Consider the following 14,973-nt stretch of genomic DNA (forward strand, 5'->3'; position numbering starts at 1 on the left):
AGAGAGAGAGAGAGAGAGAGGGAGCGAGAGAGAGAGAGGGAGAGAGAGAGAGAGAGAGAGAGAGAGAGAGGGAGCGAGAGAGAGAGAGAGAGAGAGAGTGAGAGAATGGTACTTGTTGCATTTCAGCTTGACACAGGAGAACAGCCTCGGGTGTGTGTGGGTGTGTATGTGTGTGTATGTGTGTGTGTGTATGTGTGTGTGTGTGTGTGTGTGTGTGTGTGTGTGTGTGTGTGTGTGTGTGTGTGTGTGTGTGTGTGTTGGCGTGCGTGTGTTTGTGTGCGTGTGCGTGTGTGCACCGACCCGTCCGTCAACCTTCAGGAGACCTGCGGCGCGGCATGCCGCAGGGTTCCCAGGCTCCAATTATTATTATGTCGGGACCAGGACCCCCAACCGCCACCACCACCACCACCACCACTACCCTCCATTCCCTGTATCCGTGGAGACACCCCCACTCCTCCTCCTCCTCCTCCTCCTCCCCCTCCGCTGCCCTCGGTCGTCCGCCGGAGAGTGATAATTACGACATCTGCCCACTGGAGAGGCAGCGGCTGCGGCTCAGCTCGGTTCAGTTCGGTTTGGTTCAGTTCAGCTCCCCGGACGCCTGCTTGCTTTTCCCGTCGGTAGATCCAATGTTCCGTGGGCGTTTTTTCTCCCCTCGGCTTTGGGAATAAAGAAACAGATCGGAAAAGAGGGGGATTGCCTCCGGAGTTACCCGGAGGGTTTTCCCTCATGGGACGGGTGGAAGGACGCTGTCGTGTCTGTCGACGCGGGGCCAGAGCTGAGCCGACGACGACGTCGCAGGGTCTTTTCGGAAATAAAATCGGCGTAAAGTATTTTTCCATTGGATTTGAATACAGCACATCCTACATGTCTATATATGGTCAATGAATAGGCCGATATGTTGGTAGGTTGAACAATATAAATAGGCCGCCGCCTATTCAATACATTAGACTATGTTCATCACTACAATGTATGATGATGATATTGCCAACCTGGCAACCTACCTCTAAAAGTTAGCTGCCAAGACTAACAAAACGGTTGCGGAAATTGAATCGTGTTATAATTTCGTGATAATGATCCCATGCACTCCTCAACCATACTTCGATATTCCTGTTTTCCTTGGCATGAATTTGTCAGCATACAGAGGCATACCGACACCGTGTTTATTTTAATGGGGCAACCGGACTGCACAATATGGTTGGCAATGGCCCAAATCCGGTTGCCGGATTCTGAAACCGTCACCGCGGGGCCCCTTGATGAGCATGTGTTTTTTGTTGCAAAGGGGCCACCTTGTCATTGTGCGGACCAGAGGCGACAAAGGTGTTTGATAATTCATAGTTCTATAACATTAAGGTATGGCAGCTTATGCGTGTGGCGTGGTTAGGTTAATCCCTTCACCGCGGTGTCAAACAAAAAAAGAAACCCACACAAACCGTGAAGAGGGGGGAATCGCACCAACTGAATACATAAAGAGAAAAAAGCAATTCACGATTAATCAGCTCTTATCCGCGCGGTCAGGCCGGCGATTAATTGGTTGAGATAATGTGAATGTCAATCCGATCACACTGAATCCACCTTTTTCACCGCGACTGAGAGGGCTGAGCGGAAAGCGGTGAGTGGTAATTAGCGGCGTAATAACAGCTTTATTAGGGCTGTTGTTACGCTCATTACGCCGCGTTAACCCGGGCTCAGTGCGCCGCGGCGATCCGAGTGCCAAACCAGGATGTTTGACTAAAGCTGCGGCGTGAATCTTTCTGCTGCATCTTGCAATGAGACAGCTGTTTCTGGAAAGGAGCCAGGTGTGATCTCTCTCTCTCTCTCTCATTCCTCTTAGTTCACTACAACTAGGCTTTATTGACATGGCAGGAACACATATTCTACAGTGTTGCCAAAGCAGGCAGAGCCAACAGCATAATAATAATAATAATAATAATAATAACAAGAATAATAATAAAAACGATATAAATTATTATGATAAGAACAATATCAACAATAAAATCTGTTATAATAACAGCAACATCAATAATAATAATATTAATAATAATAATAATAAATGCAGCGAAATATGAATATAGTACGATGTGAACGCTCGAACAGTGAACACAGCTGATGAAGATCAATATCGAGATCACACACACGCGCACACACACCCACACACACACACACACACACACACACACACACACTCACACACACACACACACACACACACACACTCAGACACACACACTCTCCTCTCTCTCTCTCTCTCTCTCTCCCCCCACACTCTCAGTTCTGGACTTTCACCAGACTTCCCTGGCTGGCACCTGCGTGTCGTGAAAAAAAAACCCCAGTGCAGATGGGCAGCACAGAGCCTGTGATACAGTACGTGTCCAAAAAAAATCTTCCGCACCATCCACCCACCCCTGTGTCCGTGGCATGACGCAGCAGCTCATCTATTGTACGCACACGCACACGCACACGCACACACACACACACACACACACACACACACACACACACACATAGGTATGTATATATATATATATATATATATATATATATATGGGTGGCTTGGTTGGATGAACCGTGGCATGACATGGACAGCATGGACATGGACACCTGGATTACTTCTCAAAAAACCCAGCAACAACAAAAATAATAATAATACTACTACTACTACTAATAATAATAATAATAATTACAAAAAATAAACTACAATAAGGCCAATTACCTGCTAAAGTGGGGACACAGGGGGCAGCCTACTCCAAGTTGCTCCACAGTCTGTCCATCTGGAGACGCGCAGGTCCGACGCATTGGAGAAGTGGTCACCTTCACCTTCACAAGGACACTTGAGTTGTTGAATTCTTCCTTCTTTTGTATTTTACTTGTTGTTGTTGTTGTTGTTCTTGTCCTTGTTTTTTTTTTTTGTTGATGTTTTTTTTTGCCGGGCTCCAGCGATTCCTCTTAAAATAAAAATAATTAAAAAAAAATTTAAAAAAAAGACAGTGCGGGGACCGTCAGAGTCACTCAGGGGACATTAATCCCCATTTGTTTCGGTTTATTTCGGGTGTGGGGGTTGGGGGTGGTGGTGGTGGGGGGGGGGGGTGGTGTTTTCTCCTCCACTGGAATCCCCCGATGATTTTTGTTGTTTTTTCGTTTGTTTGTTTCTTCTTGATTTCTTCTCACACCGGGGTTAGAAATCCACGAGGCGCGTCCCCTTCACCATCTCCCGCGATCCTCCGCTTTAAGATCATGCTCCCTCTTCTCTCCCTCTTCTCTCCCTCTTCTCTCCCTCTTCTCTCCCTCTTCTCTCTCCCTCTTCTCTCTCTCTCTCCGCAGACCGGTTAATTCTAATGGTGTTGAGCGCGCAGGGGGGCCGGGGCTCCTGTGCCGGGCGGAGCGCTGTGTGCGGAGCGCTGTGTGCGGAGCGCTGTGTGCGGGGCGCTGTGTGCGGGGCGCTGTGTGCGGAGCGCTGAGTGCGGGGCGCTGTGTGCGGGGCGTGCGGCTCCTTTCTCCTCGGGCTCTGCGTGCTGGGGGCGGGGCCACGGCGACAAACGGCATAGCCACGCCCCCCGCCCCTCCTCCTCCTCCTCCTCCTCCTCCTCTATAATATACTATATATATAAATATACATGTATATACTATAAATATACAAAGCTGTTTAATGTTAGGTTCATTTCAGCGTCATTCTATTAGTTTTTGTCTTGTTTTTTTTTTTTAAGGCCGATGTTACAATTTTTTTTTGCACATCGACAGTTTTCTCTGTATGAAGTGGCCAAAGGAAAACGACTTTATTTCATATTTGCACGTGTTCTATTTTTTGTTTACTGCCAATAAGTTTTCCATTTGTATTACTTTTAGTGCCAATTTGTGCTGCTGTAACACAGCAATGCCCCCCTAGGATGAACAAAGTATCTGTCTATCTATCTGTCTATCTATCTATCTATCTATCTATCTATCTATCTATCTATCTATCTATCTATCTATCTATCTATCTATCTGTCTGTCTGTCTATCTATCTATCTATCTATCTATCTATCTATCTATCTATCTGTCTGTCTGTCTGTCTGTCTATCTATCTATCTATCTATCTATCTGTCTGTCTGTCTGTCTGTCTGTCTATCTATCTATCTATCTATCTATCTATCTATCTATCTATCTTTCTGTCTATCTATCTATCTATCTGTCTATCTGTCTGTCTATCTGTCTATCTGTCTGTCTATCTGTCTTTCTGTCTATCAATCTGTCTATCTGTCTATCTATCTATCTATCTGTCTATCTATCTATCTATCTGTCTATCTATCTGTCTATCTATCTATCTATCTGTCTATCTATCTATCTATCTGTCTATCTATCTATCTATCTGTCTATCTATCTGTCTATCTATCTATCTATCTGTCTATCTATCTGTCTATCTATCTATCTATCTGTCTATCTATCTATCTATCTGTCTATCTATCTGTCTATCTATCTATCTATCTGTCTATCTATCTGTCTATCTGTCTATCTGTCTGTCTATCTGTCTATCTGTCTATCTATCGATCCATAACAACAGACTCACACTGTATGTAGTTGAACCCTAGGATTCTTCTGTAGCTTTACCAGCTGATCACTTACAGATGGACTTGGAATGTCTCCCCCAAAGCATATGTCAACTATTTTATGAAGACTTTGATGATTTTCCCTGTTCATACCAAAAAATACCCTCTACAGTATATACACAATATAACATTGTATTTATTTATGTATATTATTATTATTATTATTATTATTATTATTATTATTATTATTATTATTATTATTATTGACCCCATGTCGGCGCCCCACTGCCAGACAGACTCTGTATCCCTGCCTGAACCCATACCTGTGCATAGAGACTCCCATAAGTACAGGTTTAGAGAGGGAGGTGGAGTCTTTAAGGCAGTGGGCCGCCGGGATGCCGTGAGTTTTTATTGAAACAATAAACACAAAAGCTTGCTTGCCAAAAAGGAAAGTAATATACAATTATAATAACGACAATCAGTACCGTCGCAGGAGGAATGACGTTTCATGAAGGAATGTAGCTTCTGGTCGTCTGACGGACGAAGATTAAGAAAACTTCCTGTCCTGAATAGGACAAATCAGCGCCGTCCGGCTGCTGATTCTGCCAGGAAGGAAGCTGTGCTGCCGTCTGTAGCCGCAGCTTAACCACGGCCATTGGTCTGCCACGATGTTCTTGGCATTTTTCGAGCTAAAAGGATCTGAAAGGCGGCAACCGCAGTACGCACAGGCATGATGAGGTCTCGTTGGAACCGGGACGTTTCAGACAATTTGTGGTTCCAGTTTGATCAATATCGATCCACATGTGGAGCAGGAATTTGTGAAAAACCATTGAAAACTTACAGGAAGTTGAAGAACGTTGCCGCACTTTGATTGGTTTGAGGAGTGGGGAGCTTTGTGACATCATCATCTGATGTCATTTCAGTCCGGTTCTCAAGGCGCTCGCCGCTTCACGTAGGATTTATGCTTGTTTGCGACCACAGACTGGAGGAGCCGATGCTGTTCAGTGTAAACTCGGAAAATTGTAACTCATGCTGCCTTCGCACAACCCAACAAACGCTGAACACTGTTGACACGAAATGATGGTGTGGTTTGTGCCGGGATCAGACTACACAATATTTTTGTCTTTCACGACGGTCACCGTGTCAAATTAGGTGATCATAGTGCCATCAATTCTCACCGTGTCTTGGTAGGGAAACGGGCAACACTACAAGTTTGACCCAGACCAATCATCCTTGTGTGAGATCATCATCGGGGGGGGGTGAAGAAACCGTCTACAAACTTCTACAGAAGCGCGATGGCTGATGCTGGCCGTCTTGTGTTCCAAAAATAAAAACAAAAATAAAAGAAGGAAGGAATCTGACATGCTAGACCTTTTATCCGGGTGGTCACAGATTATGTCACACTACACGGGTTAATGACGTCCATTTGTCTTCCCGACATTCATATTCGGGCCCGACCCTCGAAATTTGTCGGCCGCGACGAAAATTGGGTCAAAATGGGGCTGAATTGGAGTAGTCTGATCCCGGCATCACGGAAACTCTGAACTACAGTAACACGTACCTAACACGATGTATTGCTGTTTGCAGCTATAATTTTTTATATATTATATTATATTTATTATTATATTATTATTATTCAAATGTTCGATTTAGCTTCCTGAAATTAAACAAGTTATATCATCTACCGAGCTGATGTCGTATTGTTTTAAACTGCATATTTTTTCAAAATGCATAAATGATGCGTTCCGGTCTGCATCTTATGTATCAAGTCAAATGAACTTGAAAGTCAAATAAAGAGCTAGCGTGCAGACAATATATATACACTATATATACAGTATATATATATATATATATATATATATATATACATATATATACATATATATATATATATAGAGTATATATACAGTATATCAGATTTCAAGTAACCGGGATGTAATGTAGTGCACATTTAGGACTAAATTCAGGTTGCACCTGGAAGATTAACCATTATCTGTGAGCAGCCATCAACATGATCAACATGGACAATAGATATGCATGTAGGAGAAACATAAGTCCCTACCAACAGGTAGGCGTTTAGGGAGGGGGGGCGGAGTCTTCCTATTTATTTATTATTTTAAACCTGTGCCGTGAGCATGCTGGACATACAACAGAGAGGAAATACTCTGTGTACATGCTGCCATTGCATGTAGGACAGAGTTAGTCTGCAAGTGTTCAACTTCTCAAGCTGCAATGCAGCTCTTTATTCATTCTTTAATCATCAAGAGGATGACAAGAGCACACTTTTGGTTATACAGAACTGGCACCAGTCCCCCTCTTTGGAGAGCAATCTTACCATGTTCCGGTCTATAAACAACTAATCACTTCACCAAGAGGGGGAGAATTACCATGCGTGAGACAAATAAACATTGAACCAAACAACCACATGTACATGGATAAACATAAACATCAGCGTGGTGTGTGGATGGGTTGAGCTGCTACACCTGACGCTTGGTTGGGCTAACGAGCAGTAGGTTTAAAAACCCCATCCACACACACACTCAGGTAGGAGCCTGTGTCACGACATGTTCAAATCTGCACCCCTGAGGTGCACACGTACAACCCACCCGCCCGAACAGCCTGAGCCGGCAGGGCCCCCACGCCCCGCTGTGGCCCGCGCAAGAGGGAGGCCTGCCCAACCACAGTCGACCAGACGCTCCATCCAGCCACGAACTTCGAGCACCTAGCCATGTAGCCAAGTGTGCTCAGCGCAGGGCACCTGGATGCCAGCTCCCCGGGGGGGGGGTGTTGCCGATCAACCACGGGCGCAGAGCGGCCCGCCATGTGCCTCCGCCATGCCAGGCAGCTCTGTCTGGCAAACAGCCACAGGTGCAGAGCGGCCCGCCATGTGGCTCCGCCATGCCAGGCAGCTCCGCGCCCCCATCGGGCCCCTGGCCAACCCCTGGCCATCGGCGGCAGAGTCCGCCCCCCACCGAAGGGGACCACATGGGGAGCCCGCCAGACACACCCGGCCAGGCTCAGGTCCCAGCCCGGGTCACAAGACCAGATGAAAAGTCTAACCAGCCACTGCCGACGTGGCCTGAGTCTTTATTAATAAATCACTAGAGGGCTCGCTGGCCAAAATGGGATCATAAAATAAAGGGTTAATCAGCCCGGGTTCCTCCTCGGTTGCGGTCTGGTCCGCAGGCTTCGAGGAGTCCCGAACCAGGCAATCCCCACCGCAAGACAACACAACACATAAGAAAGCTCTCCCAGCCAGGTCCGACCAAGCAGCACTGATGGTGCTGCGCCGCGGTGGGAAGGAGCCAGCGCCGTCACCTGCAGAGCATGGCTTAACTACCCCCCCTCGTCTGCCACAGTCATAATAATAACAACAACAAAAATAATAATAATAATAATAATAATAATAATAATAATAATAATAATAATAATAATAATAATAATAATAATAATAACAAAAATGAAAATTATAAAATGTATTTGTAAAGCACTTTTCATACACAACATCCAATTTCAAGTGCTTCACATTAATAGAAGGCATCAAAAGTAAGTTACACTTCTTCATGTAAAATCAGGCAGAGAACCAAGGATATTGAAAAACATAATTGGTCATTATATTTGCCCACGATTGACAAATATTCCAAAGGCAAATATTAATACAGAACACTCTCCCTGAAACAAAACAGAAAGAAATGTGTAAGTATGAATGCAAACCCATCGAACAACTATACCAGACGCAGCATTTAAAATCCATTTGTGCTGCGTTTAGCGTGGAGGCTCAAATGATCCATAACATTGGTCCGGGCAAGAATTTGAGGACAGTTTTATTTTTCCAAAAATGACTTTGAAAAGTATTAGTTATTGCCTTTCGGTGAGAAATTCAATGTTTTTACCCTCCGTTTGTCTCGGCCGCAAGGGCAGATAACCACAGGCCTATTAATCAAGAGACAAAGAAAAACAAACCAAGGTGAACACTGAGGTGTAATTTCATCTTCTTGTTGGCTCTTAGGCACTGGCAAACAAAATTACATTCTCCCCAAATTGTTTCCCGCCAATTGCAAGCGGCGTACAGTAGATTGATTCCAACTTTATTAGCCCCGGAGTCGAATACAGTTGTGTTTTCTTTGATTTTATACACACTTGCAGGGAGCTCCAACCGCATTTTTAGGTCTTTGGTCGGATTCCTGCACGGAAGCGACAAGTTGTTTAACGACCCGGGGTTTGAAGATCCTGACCCCAAACGGCATTCAGTGCATTTAGCTGAAGCCGGTCCCGAGAGTGAGATGATGTGTTGTGTTACGGCCTCACACGAAAACCTCCAAAATAGCGACCTAAGATACAAAGTGAGTCAACAGAAATGGCGCGAGACTGTTGCTTTACCCATGCGTCTGTTGATTTGGTAAATAAGGACGAGCGACCTTGTAGACAAGTCAGCAGATACATAGCGCTGTTATGTGAGCAACAAAACCGTTCAAGTCTTTGCATAACGTCCTGATATGTTTCACGTGTATTCATCTATTAATAAGATCATTTGTTGATGAGAAAATACAAGCTAGTACTTTATTGATCCCGGGAGGAGAAATTTGGGATTTTCAGAACAATCTTTCCGAGCAATAAAGCACTTGTCGGTTGTTGTTCATTGCTTCAGTCAGTTGCGTTCTCCTCTATGCAGACGACAACTTCTTGGCGAGTGCAACGCATGAAAGGTTTTAGTTGTCCGCAGCCTTCTGCTGCGTCCGGCGGGTAAACCTACAATTTTTTTACATAATGATTTGCATTATTGTTCAGACAGCCCATGCCAAATCTCCCGTCGAAGCAAAAAAAAAACAAAAAAAAAACGACTGTTTGTGGTTCATCACTGAGGGTCAAGTTCTCGCCCAGAAATTTCGGAAAAAATAAAAAACGTCATATGGGATGTTTGCTTTGTGGACCTGAAGGCGTTCTTTTTTCCTGCGTTTGTCCCCAGACCAACTCTCACCCCGCGCCTCCCTAACGCCACTATAGGTCATTCTCACGGAAGGAGCCGTGCGGCTGAGAGTAGCCAAAGGTGTCGAAAACTCGAAAATAAATTACATTCAGAGGATAAGGCAACCTCAAACCCTAACCCAAAGTAATGAAAGATTCTGTTCTATCTGCACTTGGTTGTGTGTGTGTGTGTGTGTGTGTGTGCGTGTTTGTTTGTTGTATATTTCGTCTCTTGTTTTAGCCCAAGGAAGCAGCTGCACACTTACCAAAAATCCATTAGTTTGCAGTCCACCATAGATGAGCTGCGGGTCAGGAAGTCTCTCTCTCTGCGTCAGGAAATAAAAAATGGAAACAGTACTTCCAAGGACCCAGAATAACTCAGCTTTGTCTCGCTCTGCTCCTACTCGTGTCCAACGCGGCCTGCGTCGGGGTCAGGCCGGCGGCCTAATGAGCATCCCAACAAATCCTCCGGCTTTTCAAGATTCGGGATTCAAGAAGTGACACTGGGGTCAGATATTTACTGGTTTGGGTGCAAATTACTTTTTCTTATGCAAAGGCAAAGTGAAGCACAGGTACTACTCACTTAAGGACCTACCTGCTTGACCACCGTTCAGACTTCATACCAGTTCCTCCGAGCAGTGTGTGTTGTACGCTGTGTACAATACTGTGGCGTCAAGCATCTCATCACACATCACCCTTTATATACTATATACACTATTTACACTATATATACTATGTACACTATATGTACTATATACACTATATAGACTAGATATACTATATACACTATATACTATATATACTATACTGTATATACTATGTACACTATATATACAATATACACCTAATACTCTATATACTTTATACACGATATACACTACATACACTCTGTATACTTAATAGAATATGTACAGTATATATACTATATACACTTTATATACCATATACACTATATATACTATATAAACTATATATACTGTATATACTATATATACTATATACACTATATACACTATATATACTATATACTGTACACTATACAGTATATATTATATATATTATATACACTATATACACCATATATACTATATACACAAAATATACTATATACAGTATACTATAAACACTATATATACCATATATATTATATACACTATAAACACTATATATGCTATATATACTATATACACTATGTACTGTACATCTCATCTCATCACCGTTGTCAGTGTCAGTGTCGTTGCCGCAGTCTGTCAGTATTCACTACACTAGCGTTCTCAATGGCCACGCCCCCTTTACCGTGAAATAACACAGGTTGTACATTTGGCTATTTGAATTATTTCAATTATTTCAATTATTTCAATTTAGGTATTTCCTTTGCTTAAATAAATCGTATCCTCTCCTATGCAGACGACACCTTATTGGCGAGTCTCAAACGAGAAAAGTTGTTGTTCTCCGCAGCCTCCTGTCGGGTCCGACGTGTTAAGAAGCATTACATCCTCGCAAGGAATGAAGGCGTAGGAATTTAGAAGACACGGAAGTGCAATTTCAATTAGGCTCAAATACTCAAACATGGCAGAGCTCGAATCCGCACCACTTTGGTCGTTGAATTGAAAAAATACAATTTCACAACAAATATAGAAATGTATGGGCGGCTCAAGGTGTTTTTCGCGCATTTACTCTAGATCAGGGGTCTCAAACTTGCAGCGGGACGATATTTTGTGGCCCCCTACTTGACATCAAAGTTTAGTTTAGCTTGTGACAGCTTCCGGTGGTGTTTGTTGACAAGTTAGCCAACGCGTTAGTCACTTGGTTGAAACGTGATTCCGGAGTGACACTAAGTGGAAGGAAAATATATCCTGTCACCCAGCGCAAGGTACAGAGGACTTAGGAAGTGGGCGGACTCAACAAGAGTAATCAGTGACCTAATAAAGACAGCAGAGAGTTGCAATAGGAAAGGGAAAATAAGTTGTAGGTTTTTTTTTTTGAATACTTGAAACCCTTTCTTTGTGGAATACTTGACGCGGCCCAGCCTCACCCAGACTCCAGCTCCAGCGGCCCCCAGGTAAGTTGAGTTTGAGACCCCTGCTCTAGATTATTCTCAATCTCAAACTCTAAGGCATTGGTCTCGCGTTCAAAGCTTGTAAAGGTTTCAAACCCTGTACGCAAATAGCAGCCAAGACAAATAAATACTTGGGTAAACAGCCAAGGAGCCGTTCTGGCATATTTGCGCACACTAATGCCGTAACCTTTTTCACTAACAAACCCCTGCCCGACCATAGCTCCTTGTCAAACACGGTCGGTAGGTACGGAGAGGTGAGGTACGGTGAGGCGGAGATAGGACGGCTCAGGTCCAGGCTTGTCAGACTTTACCTTCTGACTCTCTGTGTGTGTATATGGTCCGACCAGTTCGTTACGTAATCGGCAAGCTCGACACATACTGTATTTACGTCAATCAAACCCCGAATAAAAGTGATTTGTGGCGGAATAGTTATGATAAAAAGGCTGGCCGCTGATCTGAGCTGGATTTGTTTTCCTTACATTTTGTGATGGGTCTTAATGAAGCGGGACGGCCCGTTTCCAATACCAACCGCATTACCAATCACCGCTTACCTCCGTCCAGGTTTGCGTGTGTGTATATGTGTTTTTTGTTCTACATTGTTTATCACACTATGGTTAGCGATGATTTATGGTTTGTAATTAGACGCCTTAGTGGGCCACGGGGGTTGTTTGCTTTTTGGTTTCGGTCACTACGTCAGCGACTTAAATGCGCCGCCGCCAGAGGCCGGTGAACCTTGACTGCTCTTCAAAGCATTTTACTTTCATGTCACCTGCTTTTCTTCTGCAACGCTTCAGTGGCGCTGTAATTCAGCAAAATGTCACCATTTCATTCAGTCCACGCTTCCGGACAAGTTCGAACCCGAGTGGTGAAATTCCAACCCTTCATTTTCGTGTGGTTGTGTAATTAGATAATCGGGTGCACTTATATCCGATGACCAGCAAATGGATCCAGCGTGTGGCTGGACCAGCATCGGACGGGTTACAATTAAGGCTGCAGCCATACCAATTACTGATATCAGGTTTGGAGAGTACCCTGAGTAAAATCAACCACGCCCAATGGTTGATTTTCAGGTTTTTTTATACAAATGTAAAGTGTTCGTTAAAAATAAATATTCCGGATAACAAAAGCTTGTGAGTAACATTCCTTAAGGTATAGAGCGAAAATCCCTCGTTATGTCTTAGTCTAGAGAAAACTACATTATATTACATTAGACTGGATTATCCTTGATTATTATATTATTATTAGGTACTAATACCTGGCTCAAACGGACCTAATCTCTAGTGTCTAATATCTCCAACCTAGGAACTAGAGTCAAAGATTGACATCCATCCATCCATCCATCTCTCTATCCATCCATCCATCCATCCATCCATCCATCCATCCATCCATCTATCTATCTATCTATCTATCTATCTATCCATCTATCTATCTATCTATCTATCTATCTATCTATCTTTCTAACCAACAGTGCACTTTTGTTTTTATTGATTCTATCTGCCTTTCTACATGTATGTGCTGCCCACTGGTTCAATGGCCTGATGGTGGAGCACTTTGCAATTTTGTTTTGAAAGTTGTCATATAAATAAAGCAATTAATATTATTATTATTTGGAGGCCAGACACCCTGGCTGGAGCACACACAATTGGAAACACAATGAGAAATTGAACGTCCCCAATTATCCGAACCTGCACGGCGTCGGAGTAGAAGTAAACTGTAGCCCCCCCGAGGAAAACATCGAGCCCCCATCTCAGCAGCTGCAGGGCATCAGCGCTACGCTCTCATTTGGGATGTGATTTACCCAAAAATCACAGTGTGACATAGCATTCTTTATTTTCCTATTTTTTTCTCCTCAATGGCATTTTATATGTTTTGTTTTGACAGAGTTGAAAATGAAAAGACTTGAAAGTCAGATGCAATGGGATGTAAGCGGAGGCTACATGGCTGCTGTCAGATAGGGAAAGGAGGCATGGAAAACAGGTAGACGCCGCTGGCTTCACGGCCTGAACTAAGATCTGAAAAGAAAAGAAGTGAATGTGAAAAACAGGCATTCATCGCTGCAGGCAAGAGGTGTGACGCAAGCTACCGCGGCCAGAGAACAGAAAAGTAACTTTGAGGCTCCTCATGTTGTCCAACACATGATGCTGATTCCTGTCATTGGCGACAAATTGCTCCATATCATATCCATACAAATTAGGGGGCTACCCACAGGTACCACAGCCACCAGTTCATTCTGGGGTCTATTTGGTGGCCAACATACGTCCTGAACTTCACCATGACATCATGGAACTTCCGTCCGGAGCCGATCCCAGAGAACAACCTCCGACGCTAAATTCTACTAGAAGTGAGATTTGACAGTGAGACATGACATGGTTGATGTGGCTACGAACCCTGTAACCCCTATCTCTAGAGCTCTACTTTGCCACGATCCCTCCCCGTCGCTGAATCTGTGTACAGTATACTTTAACCTCTTCCTCTCCCAGGCGTCCTCTATTACATCCCATTGACTTAATGAAATACACAGTTCGCTCCATCTCCGAACACGGTACCATGTCAGGTCTCAAGCCGGTCTCAAATTATCCGCGGAAGCCAGACCTGGGCGTCAACATCCCGCCAACGACCTCCAGTTCCTCACCTCACCCAGCCTTCCAAGGCTGCAATCACAAGCCTGTGCTTGTATGGTAAAATCCGGTCCCTCCCATAACGACATTTTCTTTGCGATCATGACCCAAATTAGCCTCCACAAGTTTATTGTAGCAACCCTGGGCTGGACAACGCGGGCCTGGGCCTACAACCATATAAATGTACCTTGAGTGCACAGGACACAAAAGTTGCTTCTTCACCTCCCCACTTATTGAGGTTTTGCAGCGTTGGAAGCATACGGTCGGTCGCTCCAAGGAGAAACTTAACACCCCTGGTCATCCATGCTCCACAAAACTCGGAAAAGGGGATTGATGATCCATTGCAAATGGCGCGATAATATTAATTCACTGACAAGAAGGATATCTCGAAGGAAGAAGTTGAAGTTGGTGTGTCCCAATTTGTGAAAAGCTCAACCTTGAGGCTGTTAAGGGAATACGCAGGACAATGACAGTCAATTCTTTTACTGTTTTTCAGTATTCAGATGGCGTGGTGACAACTAAAAATGCATAACCTGAAATACACTTGTGGATTTATGAGATTTTCCAGTTGCAACTATTGATTTTTCCTTTTCCTTTTTCTTGGTCAATTATCAATGCCCGGAAACCTTCTAATACAACCCATATTTTTTTCCATCGCAAACTCTTCCAAATACTGTCAAAGAAAGTAAAAATATAAAATACATTTGCCTGAGGGAGCCCAGCGTCCTTGAGCCTAAGACGCAAACTCATTCCATGCACCCACATTACTCACGCAGGCCGAACCCCATTGATCTATTATTGAGCCGTGATC

The 14,973-nt window shown here is 43.9% G+C and overlaps 1 protein-coding gene across 1 annotated transcript in view; it reads right to left on the reverse strand.

The window, feature by feature from the left end:
- slitrk6 (SLIT and NTRK-like family, member 6) overlaps nt 1-3,222 on the reverse strand; it is an 18,425-nt gene extending 15,203 nt beyond the window's left edge. Inside the window, exon 1 of the mRNA XM_079996946.1 lies at nt 2,711-3,222. The gene's annotated coding sequence lies outside the window, so the exon portion shown is untranslated. The remainder of the gene's footprint in view (nt 1-2,710) is intronic.
- Between the last annotated feature and the right edge of the window lie 11,751 nt (nt 3,223-14,973).

Source organism: Zeus faber, assembly GCF_960531495.2.
Source record: "Zeus faber genome assembly, chromosome: 2".
In the NCBI taxonomy this organism is placed as follows: domain Eukaryota; kingdom Metazoa; phylum Chordata; class Actinopteri; order Zeiformes; family Zeidae; genus Zeus; species Zeus faber.